This window comes from Schistocerca gregaria, chromosome 4 (genome assembly GCF_023897955.1).
Source record: "Schistocerca gregaria isolate iqSchGreg1 chromosome 4, iqSchGreg1.2, whole genome shotgun sequence".
Lineage (NCBI taxonomy): Eukaryota > Metazoa > Arthropoda > Insecta > Orthoptera > Acrididae > Schistocerca > Schistocerca gregaria.
In genome coordinates, this window is record NC_064923.1 from 771,406,867 (window position 1) to 771,419,146 (window position 12,280).

The following is a 12,280-nucleotide window of genomic DNA, read 5'->3' on the forward strand; positions in this document are numbered from 1 at the left end:
TCCTAAGAAATTTTGGTCTTATGGCAAAGCAGTAGGTGGATCAAAACAAAATGTCCAGACACTCTGTGACCAAAATGGTACTGAAACAGAGGATGACAGACTAAAGGCCGAAATACTAAATGTCTATTTCCAAAGCTGTTTCACAGAGGAAGACTGCACTGTAGTTCCTTCCCTAGATTGTCGCACAGATGACAAAATGGTAGATATCAAAATAGATGACAGAGGGATAGAGAAACAATTAAAATCGCTCAAAAGAGGAAAGGCCGCTGGACCTGATGGGACACCAGTTCAATTTTACACAGAGTACGCGAAGGAACTTGCCCCGCTTCTTGCAGCGGTGTACCGTAGGTCTCAAGAAGAGCGTAGCATTCCAAAGGATTGGAAAAGGGCACAGGTCATCCTCGTTTTCAAGAAGGGACGTCGAACAGGTGTGCAGAACTATAGACCTATATCTGTAATGTCGATCAGTTGTAGAATTTTGGAACACGTATTATGTTCGAGCATCATGACTTTTCTGGAGACTAGAAATCTACTCTGTAGGAATCAGCATGGGTTTCAAAAAAGATGATTGTGTGAAAACCAGCTCGCGCTATTCATCCACGAGACTCAGAGGGCCATAGACACGGGTTTACAGGTAGATGCCGTGTTTCTTGACTTCTGCAAGGCGTTTGATACAGTTCCCCACAGTTGTTTAATGAACAAAGTAAGAGCATATGGACTATCAGACCAATTGTGTGGTTGGATTGAAGAGTTCCTAGATTACAGAATGCAGCATGTCATTCTCAATGGAGAGAAGTATTCCGAAGTAAGAGTGATTTCAGGTGTGCCACAGGGGAATGTCATAGGACCGTTGCTATTTACAATATACATAAATGACCTTGTGGATGACATCGGAAGTTCACTGAGGCTTTTTGCAGATGATGCTGTGGTGTATCAAGAGGTTGTAACAATGGAAAATTGTACTGATCTGCAGCTCATTGACGCATGGTGCAGGGAATGGCAATTGAATCTCAAAGTAGACAAGTGTAATGTGCTGCAAATACATAGAAAGATAGATCCCTTACCTTTTAACTACAAAATAGCAGGTCAGCAACTGGAGGCAGTTAATTCCATAAATTATCTGGGAGCACGCATTAGGAGTGATTTAAAATGGAATGATCATATAAAGTTGATAGTCGGTAAAGCAGATACCAGACTGAGATTCATTGGAAGAATCCTAAGGAAATGCAATCTGAAAACAAAGAAAGTAGGTTACAGTACGCTTGTTTGCCCACTGCTTGAATACTGCTCAGCAGTGTGGGATCCGTACCAGATAGGGTTGATAGAAGAGATAGAGAAGATCCAATGGAGAGCAGCGCGCTTCATTACAGGATCATTTAGTAATCGCAAAAGCATTACGGAGATGATAGATAAACTCCAGTGGAAGACACTGCAGGAGAGACGATCAGTAGCTCAGTACGGGCTTTTGTTAAAGTTTTGAGACCATACCTTCACCGAAGAGTCAAGCAGTATATTGCTCTCCCCTATGTATATCTCGCGAAGAGACCATGAGGATAAAATCAGAGAGATTAGAGCCCACACAGAAGCATACCGACAATCCTTCTTTTCACGTACAATACAAGACTGGAATAGAAGGGAGAACTGATAGAGGTACTCAGGGTACCCTCCGCCACACACCGTCAGGTGGCTTGCGGAGTATGGATGTAGATGTAGATGTAGATTGATTTCTCTTTGTAGTTTTAATTTGATAAAGAGTTTTGGGAAACATCTCTTCAAATCTGAGTTTAAAAATTGACATGAACTTGATAAATTTCTGATTTGCATTGGTTTCTGCATAGACTTCCCTCCAATCTTCATATTCTAGCTGGGATTTAAACTCATACAGGGCTGATTTGGGATACATTCTTTTGTATGTACACAGTTCAGGTGGAGTTTCTACATGAATGTTAGTTCTTAAGATCTGGCAGAGGTGGTCTGATAGGCCCAGGTTTTGGACAACATATGACATTTTTTACTATCAATATCTGTAGCTACATGATGTGTAGATGAGGAAGATTCTTTCGTTGTTCTAGTTGGACACTTTTTATGACATTTTGCATACACCTGTTTTTTGGAACCGACCTGCAATTATTGAGCACTTACTTCCAGCCTGGCTTTTCGTTGAGCACAGGGGACTCAGTCATATCTGAAATGCATCCCTGAAAACTATTATTATGGTCCTTTATTCTAAAAAAGTCTTGCTGTTGTAGCCCAGAGCAATTGTAGCTTTCTCCACACTGTCTTTCTCGCACAGTTTGTTTATGTGGTAAACTAGCTTGGCCTTCCCTTTCCTGTTTAAGTGGAATCCATGTTTGGTACGTTCATCACGACTCATCTTGCTTAAATCTATCAAATGTACATGGAAAAATTTATCACACAGTTTCTTTAGCTCGGAATTGTAGTGTTGAAACTCTTTGTTTACACATGACCACAGTGGTAAATCATGTCGCACTGGCACGTTTGTGATGGCAATGTTCGTTTGAAATAGTTTTGGTAATATGTTATGGAAGCCTCGCAGGGCTGTCTTGCTTTCGTTTTTGTATACGTCGTTGCCGCCAATAATCACAACATGAGCGTCTTTGTCCAACTGACTTGTGTCTGTTGTAATATTCTCCACCACTGCATTTAACATTACACCAGGCTTGATTTTTATGAAAACTGAATGCTTTGAAGGCATACTTTCCCAAAAACGTTTGGATAGATCTTTTCCATGACTGTCGGCATACAGAAGAAGCCCTTTGGTGCATCTTGAGGGTGGCAAGTTTTTTTTTTTGGTTCTTTAGCGGGAGTTTTGTGATGACTTCCTGTTTTCTTTTATGTCTACTGTGTTACCACAATCCACTACAAGCGCTGAGAATTTGTTTGATAATGGTATCACTGGGTCTGTACTTACTTGTAGTTCTTGCTTGTTTGTTTTTTTCAGCACACACCACATTTTATGCCAGGAATGACTATTAACAATGGCGTTGTCTTGAGTTAATCGATAATTCCAATCCAATGCTTTATAGTTAGTTTCCATCTCTTGATATTTTCTCAGAAGTTCTGTCAGAATGAGACCCACTGTCACTTTCACTGTCCTCAGATATTTGGCTAATTAGTTGATCCTTGTTTCCAGTACTAGCCCACAATGCAAAAAACCTGAATTCCTCACATTCTTTTAAAAATTTAATATCCATTTTGACACTTGGGACATTCTGAGCAACATCAACACACTCTGTTTCATCACTTAATTTTATTATGGTGATTTCCTCCTCATCTTTTATGGGACCAACATTGCTACCCACATGATCATTCAACATCTCACTAGAATTAGAAATTACATTCATCTTAGTACTATCATTGTCATTACCCTTACCTGTGATTACAGCACATTTATATACGAGTGTCTCTTCATCACTACCTGCTCGAGTGCAAGCCAAAACTGGAGCATTATTTAGTTTTAATGGTTTGGTCCAGAATTAAAGCCATCTCCTCCATTTCTTTTACTCGAATTTCTCCCACCATTTCCGTGCCCATTGTGGCTATCCTCTATGCAACCATTCCTTGAATTTCTACTGTAATTAGTCCTGTTCATCCTGTTTACCTGAAATTCTCGTCCTGATTGATTATTGCCATCAAAATTCCTCCTACAGTATTCCACTGAGGGCTTCACCCTCTCCACTTTATCAACATAATTTAAGAAATCACTAATATTACCCTTAGGGATAGGTATAAGAAATTTTCTAACTTTCTGAGCTACTCAGTTTCTAAACCCATAGTTATTGATTCAATACCTAGCTCATTGTTCAAATATCTCAGTTTGTTTATCCTAGTGTCAAATCTCTCTCCTCCCTGAAATTCACTCAAAATTCTCTGCTGCTTCTTTTTGGACCAATATTCATCTAAAAATGCTTTCTCAACTATCAGCTACTTGAGCTGCACATCCATAAGCATCCCCCTTCAAAACACCCCTCACAAATGACATTTTCTCTTTGTCATTTCATATTTCAGGCAAATCATTTAATTCCCTAATGAAATCCAGTTGATGAACTTCCCCATATGGTTCAAAATTATTAAATTTCTTACATCTGACAAATGAGGGACAGTTTGGGACACTACATACTCTATGCTTTAGATTTTGTACCTCCTCCATCTTTTTCTCTATTTCAGCCAATTTTGAATCAACATTGTTATTTACTTTTACCAGTTTTTCCTCTACCACTACTGGCCACTTGGTTTCTACATCTGTTTCAAAATCATTTTAAATCTGATCTATTTGGTTCTCAAGTTTAGCCCTGTTTTCAGTACAAAATTTCCTGGTAGCTTTGACTTCATCTTTACACTGTTTCTCAGAAGCCTCCACCTTCCTACTGTAGTCATCACATGGCTTCTTTCTCTCTTGTACACATTTACTACTCATCAATCTTAATTTCTCATTAGTGTTATATACTATGGTCTTTATCTTTTCATCACAGTCTATCACTTCAACTTCCTTATTTAATTCAAAAAGATTAAAGCTGACTACCTAAATCTCCTTTTTAATTTCTTTCTTAATGTCATCCTTTAAGTTAGCCATGCCAGTCCTAATGCTATCAGTTTTCTTTTCCACCATCCTAATGTCTTCTTTCGTACTACTAATGTTATTTTCCACCCCATTCATATTACTTTCCATCCTATTGGTATTACTGAAAATTTGTGTTAACATCACTTCCAAAATACCGCCTGCCATAAACTTTTGCCGTTGCTGGCTTTTGCTACTAGATTCCTCCACCTTAACATTCACGATCTCATGCACTTCAGTACTGTTTTAGTCCATTCCACTCACATCGCCATACACTGTAGATGATGCTTTTATCATTACACCTACAATAGGATTTATGTCCTCATCATTCATATCAGATTGATATGTACTATTGTCTACTGAACCAGTCACACTTACATCCTTCTGTTCATTTAACCTCTACAGCTTTGTCCTCAGTCACACTATCTTCTTCAATAAGGTCACTCATTATGTACCTCTTAATACAAAACAGCTTTTGCTATGAAATTACCTTATTCTCATTCACTCTTATTCTGCTGCTCTGCCGCTGCTGCTGTTGTGGTTGTCATCTTGGCCTATTGTCTGCATGGCTGCGGCAAGTTCTTATTCTCTTGGCGAGGTGTCTTGTTTATCTCAGTCAGCTGTGTCCACCTGTGTGCTCATTGCTGCTTCCCATACTCAGTGCTGCTTCCATAGAACTCACTCACTGATTGGCTGCTGCACCGTTTTGTTATGGAATCCCAATGCTGATTGGCTGCATCACCTTTTCACTGTAAACCATTGTTTACTGTAAACTGATGTTGATTTCACTTTTCAAAGTCAATGTTCGTGAGTTCTAGTTTACTGTGCCCACATACAATAATCCTCCCCTGGAAGGGGCACCATATGTAGCGGTTCCACCTGCTTTGTCTATTTCTTCATTTGTTGTTCTTGGTGTCAACATATGGGTTGGATGTGCAACTACTGTAAACAATGTAGCTGACAAATGCACAGTAACATTTCACAGTCTTTTACTTTCACTTTTCACAACCCCCCAATATTACACAGTTATATGACCAGTGCACTATTGTTTAAATTTTGATAAGCCTCACTAATAGTTAGTAGGCAAACCTCCACTTACTGCTACAATAGTTTACTATTCAACATCTACGAGCAGCAAAAACCTAACCACAAAGTTTACAGTTCTTGAATAATAGAAAGTTAAGTATGAAGCAGACACTGTCATCGTTTTTACACATGGCCTAATTGTTTAACACTTATTCTACAGTTAAGTTGAAGTGTTGTTGTTGTTCTGACTAACACAGGTTTGTCGTCTGAAACTCGGCTATGGATTAACTGTGTCATGACCAAAGATCGGGCCCTTATACAGGGTGCATCAAAAAAATGTATACACACTTTGAAGCATCATAGAAAATTTATTTCCCATTCTACAATGTTAAATTTCTGGAAATGGAAAGCTTAAAGTCCAATTGGGAAAATAAATTTATTTTGCAATTGTGATTAATGTTCAAACTGGTGGCCTTCAGCATCAATACATTTCTGAATATGAGTCACCACTGATTCCGTACATCGTACCAAAGTTTCCAATGAGATTTCTGTGCACACTGCCTGAATCTCATTCCAAAGTGTGTCCATGTTACGTGGTTTACGTTTGTACATCTCATCTCTTACTGTGCCCCATAAGAAGAAATACAGTGGTGTGAGGTCTGGAGAGCATCCAGGAAACTCAATTGATCTCCTGTGTCCTATCCACTGACTTGGCACATTGTGATCCAGGTATGCTCGTAAGTCCCTATGACAGTGCAGCGGGGCGCCATGTTGTTGGAAATAAAACTCATCATTACCGTATAATGAACAAATGGGAGGGAATATGGAGTCAGCAAGCATTGTTAGGTACGTTTCTCCAGAAACAGTACCTTCAAAGTGGAAAGGCCCAATGACTCCCCTTGCAGACAAACCACACCACACATTTACACCAGGCAAATTCACAGCCTTTTCAACTATAATGTGAGGATTATCTACAGATCAGTACACACAATTGTTCCTATTGACAGTTCCATTGAGTTTGAATTGGGCTTCATCTGACCAAATTATGCTACTCATTAATCCTGGTTCACGTCTCACCATCTCCTGAACCCATTCCCAAAATTCTAACCTTCGATCTGGATCATTGTCACTTAGCTGTTGCACCAGCCTTGGAATGTACACATGAAACTTGCCTTTCTTCAGAATGTGTAGCACACTACTAGCACTTACATTAATCTCACGTGCTGCTTACCTTGAAGATTTTTGAGGCGAATGCTGAAACAGTTCCAAGACCACAGTTGTGGAATCATCACTTGTAGCTGTACGAGGTCACTCTGATCGACCTTTATGCACATCACACACTGTTCCATGAATTTCAGTTTTGTCTCGTAGACATGAAATTGTTAACCTTGAAAGTGGTTCTGTACCATACTCACTTCTCCATTGTCTTCGAACCACAGCTACATTCTCAAACTTTCAGTGCCAATTAATTATCTGCTTCTGCGCTTCAAAGCTCAAACGCACATCCGCCATGTTTCAGTTACTTCCTTGCCACTGCTGTCACCTGTTGAGGAAACATAACATTGCTTTCTCACAGATATTTAACTTTGTAGAATGGGAAATAAATTATCTATGACAGTTCAAAGTGTGTACACATTTTTTTGATGTACTCTGTATATCATGACGATAATAGACCCTGAAACTACATGCTATTTAAAGTTAAATTTATGGAAATTACAATTAAAACTTAACTCATTAAATTAACTGCTCACATAAAAAATTGGTTCTTTTTAACATTTCTTCTATTACAAGGGTCAGGCTGAAGTATTTGTTTAACTCATGAAATTAACAAATATAAGTATGCAGACAATACTTTCAACAAAACTGGTAATTACTTTGGAATTAATTAAGGGCTAGCTTTTCCACCATGTTTTTGAATAGAGCTAAACAGATACTTTAAGATTACTAGTATTTTGTCTTCCAAATGTTTATAATTAGTGCAGAATTTACATTATGAAACAATTACAGATTTCACCCAATAACAAAAGATACTAACTAGGAATAGTTGAAATAAATTAGAAAACCAATTACATACCTAAAACTAAGCACAAAATTAGCTCTGGTGTTATATTCTTTAAAATTAAGGTCAACCTTTCTCTTTTATGAAAATGCAGATTATATTCACGTATGTTGATGGTAATTAGTTAAACATGAAAAAATGAAACTTCCTGGCAGATTAAAACTGTGTGCTGGACCGAGACTCGAAATCGAAACCTTTGCCTATTGCGGACAAGTGCTCTACCAACTGTAAGGTTTACAAAAGAGCTTCTGTGAAGTTTGGAAGGTAGGAGATGAGGTACTGGCAGAATTGAAGCTGTGCGGATGGGTCGTGAGTCGTGCTAGGGTAGCTCAGTTGGTAGAGCACTTGCCCGCCATAGGCAAAGGTCTCGAGCTAAAGTCTCAGTCCGGCACACAGTTTTAATCTGCCAAGAAGCTTCATATCAGTGAACACTCCACAAAAGAGTGAAAATCTCATTCTACAAAAAAAAATGAATTTAAGGAGCAAATGGCAAAACAAGAGAGGAATTAAAATTATCCCATCTTGCTTCATTACACAGTGTGATCCAAAGTTGTTTTTTGGAGGGACTAGCAGTCCAGGATTGGATGTGATAGACTGGGAAATCTGTTTTTGAAACAGGCTGGTGGAGTAACTACCTCCAGTGAAGACTGAGGTGAGAATGGTGGTGTACTGCTGTAAAGGGATGGTATTTGAACAAATATGTCTGCCTTGAATGCCAAGGCTGTATGGGAGAGAATGTTTGGCATACAAAGGATGGAAACTTTCAAAATGTGAGTACTGTTGGTTGTTAGAAGATTTAATGTGGACAGATGTGTGCAGCTGGCCTTCAGTGAGGATGAATAGACGTCAAGGAAAGTGGCATGGGATTCACAATAAGACCATGTGAAATTTAATAGGGAGAAGATATTAAGAGATTCCAGTAATTTTAACTGGTCGGCCTCACCGTGAGTCCGTATAGCAAAGATACCATCAGTGTATCTAAACCAAACCAGGGGCTGGATGCTTATGGATCCCAGGAAAACTCCCTCAAAGTGACCCAAGAAAAGCTTGACATAGGAAGGAGCCATTGGAATCAGATTAGCACTGACTGAGGAAATGTTCATTTTCTTTGTAGTGGGAGGTGTCATCATTGGTGACAAGCAAGGAGAGTGGTGGGAGTGGGACAGGCAGGGATTTCAGACAATGTAGGAAATGGTTGGTATATTTAATATAGGAGGGATGTCTTTGTACTATGGGTTGCGGGTGCAGATCAACTGAGGCAGATGTAAGTTTAGTGGGTGCTTTGAAGCCAGCAACTATAAGGTGTCCAGGATGATTGGGTATGTGGACCTTAGAAGGAATGTAAAAACATGGGTGTGTGTGGGTTGGGTGTGGTAAGAAGTTCTATGAATAGATGTGTTAGTCCTTGTGAGGAGCCTCAGGTTTTAAGAAGGGGCTGTATGTCAGTTTGAATCACAGGGATGCGATCTCTGTGGAAGATGCTGTGTGTATTGGCGTCAGAGAGCTGGTGTAGACCTACACTGACATACTCCTGTCAGTTAATTACCACAGTGGTAATCTTTTGTCTGGTGGGAGGATAATGATGGAGGCATCAGCTTTTAGGAAATGTAGAGCCTGGAGTGCTGCAGAGGACATGTTAGGGTCATGTTTTAGGGATCTGAGGAAAGGTTGTGAAGCAATTCTGGATGTGAGGAATTCTTTGAAGGCTTGTAAGGGATGATTCTGAGGTAGTGGCGGTCGATCATACTGGGATTATGGTCTGAACTGTTCAAGGCAGGATTCAGATCAGGTTGCTGTTGGAAAGGTTTGGGCTACAAAGTGATATTTCCAGTTGACACTACATGTGAAGGGAAGCAGGTCCTTCACCAAAGATGCATGATTAAATGCAGGTTTAGAGCTGAAATTGAGACCTTTGGATAATACAGATCATTCAGGAGGGGAGAGTTCTTTGGAAGAAAGGTTAAGAACACTGAACTGTTGTGACTGGTTCTTGTGATTATTAGTTGCTATTATCTGGTGGGCAGTGATGAGGGCTGTGGGATGTTAAGAACATTGGCCAATCTTGGTTGATGGTGAGACTGTTCAGGGAGCTTCAGAGTTACACGAAGGGTAAACCCACTGTTGAGGTAGTTTAGGAGAAGTTTGAGGTGATGTTTGGCATGTTTTTGCAGTCTGAAGTTGGCTACATGGATGATACCACCCAAGGAAACTTGAGGGGCTGATAACTGCAGGATTTTGTAGATGGAGAGAAGTTTGGTGGTGAGGCAACTGGCAGATAAGGCATATAGGTGACAGATTAGCCAGGTAAGTGTAAGAGATTTATGTATTTGAAACTGTAACGGAGCCTGGGGTAGAGCAGGATTACATCCAGAAACAGGGACTTTCAGTGTTGGGCCTTTGCGAGTAACTCCAAGGGACAAGCAGGTTTCAAAAAACAGAATGTAGGACATTAGTTCTGATAGTGCAAAAGCCAAAATAGTGGTCTGTATAATACGAAAAAATGATCTGAAAAGAAAAAAATGTAGAGGGAAGGAGACAAAATTTGAAAAACTGGGCAAAGAGTAAGTCACAGGAGAAAACGTAAACTGCTTTATTTATTTATTTATTTACATTTTCTTTGCGTGGAGCCATTGTAATGATAGCTTTTGCAAACATCAGACTTAATACTATGGTTATATTTATACTTATAAAATACAATATATTCTGTAGCGGTTACTTCTTATGTCTATTTTTTACATTTCTCACATTACAACTGATATGCTAATGCCTCATACTACAATCACAATATTAAAATTCGTTGAAAGAATATAAACATTTTTCTATTAGAAAAGATTTTAATTTTGTTTTAAAAACATTTCCCGTGTACGTTCTTAGAGAGTTTGGTAGCTTGTTATACCAAATAAAACCACTGACATATGGACTTCTATCAGTCATTTTTAACTTTGTTCTGTTACGGAAATAGTTACACTTTGTTCTAGTGTTGTGATCATGTACATCACTGCCCTTGACAGCTTCTGTTGGTTGACTTATAAAAAATACAACTATTTTGAAGATCTACAGAGAATATATTGTCAGATATTCATGCTCCACAAACACTTCACGACATGAAACTTTATGTCCCATCCCATGTATAAGTCTCATTGCTCTTATGTGTAGTAGTAGTATTCTTTTTAAATGTACTTCAGCTGTACAGCCCCATAGTTCAATTTCGTAATTGAGAAAGGGGTAAAGTGTTCCATAATACACTAATTTCAGTGCTTGGCTAGGAACTATCTTTGCGAGCTGGCTGAAGAGATATATGACACTACTGACTTTTCCGCATACAATATTAATGTGGTATGTACACAGCAAATTTTCATCAACATATACACCCAGGAATTTACAGTTACCATTTTCTCTTGCAGAGATATTACACCCACTATTCATATTGTTGTGATGAGAACTGCCTGCTTTAAATGTCAGTAGTTCAGATTTGGTGACATTCACCTTGACTCCCTGATCATTGAAGTGTTTTGTTACTTCTGTTACACCACCAGTAGCGTGAGATTCCAGCTCTTTAGATTTGCTCCCATAGAATAAGATTGATGTGTCATCTGCATAGCTTACAATACAGGAGTTAATCGGTTATGCAATGTCGTTAATATATATAAGGAAGAGAAAGGGTCCAAGGATTGAGCTCTGTGGTACACCTAGTAATACAGGTTCACTGGTGGACTGGTAGTTAATGATTGTTTAATCTAGTTTGTATGACAATTTAGTGCTTTGCTTACAATTCAACAGGTATGTGGTTAGAAGATTCATGGCTTGATCCCCTATACTATAAGATCTTAGCTTTTTAAGAAGTACCCTATGGTTTACTGTATCAAATGCTCTTGTCAGGTCCCAAAATATACCAGCAGTCTGCATCTTCTGGTCCAACAGACAGTAAACTTCATGGATGAACTGTGTAACTGCTGTGGTCGCCTATGTGCACAGAAATCAGTACTACAAAAGATTTAAGGGGCAAAGTGTTGATTAAACTGGGTGGTATGGATAAATAAATGAATGGACTAGTGCAGGTGACAGTCTGAACAAGACAGCCAACAATAAAGACTGACAAGAGGGTTAGATAAGGAACGAAGATGGCGATAAGGGGTAACAATAAAAATAATAAATTTGGGAAGGTATAATGTACTTGGGCAGGTAAAAATTGTACTCACCAGGTGGCAGTGGAAGAACATAAATGTAAAAAGTGTTTACTTACGCAAGCTTTCATAGCCAATGGCTCCTTCTTCCAGCAGAAGGACTGAAGGGGAAGGAAGCAGGTTGAATGGAAAGAAACTGGAGAGTTTTAGCAAAAGGAGTAAAGTTTGGGAAAGTCACCCAGAACCCCAGGTCATGTGGAGACATACTGGATGGAATAAGAAGGAAAGGCTGATTGTTGCTTTTGTTTATTTATTTATTATCATCCCAATGATCACATTTGTGATATAGGATTCGTTAGGATACATTTTAACAACTATACAATATTTTTCCCAAATTTTTATCTATGCTGAATTCATATGAATCTATCTTATGTTAGTACAATATGCAACTAATAAGTGTTTTTATAACATAATTTCTTATGTGCTTGACAG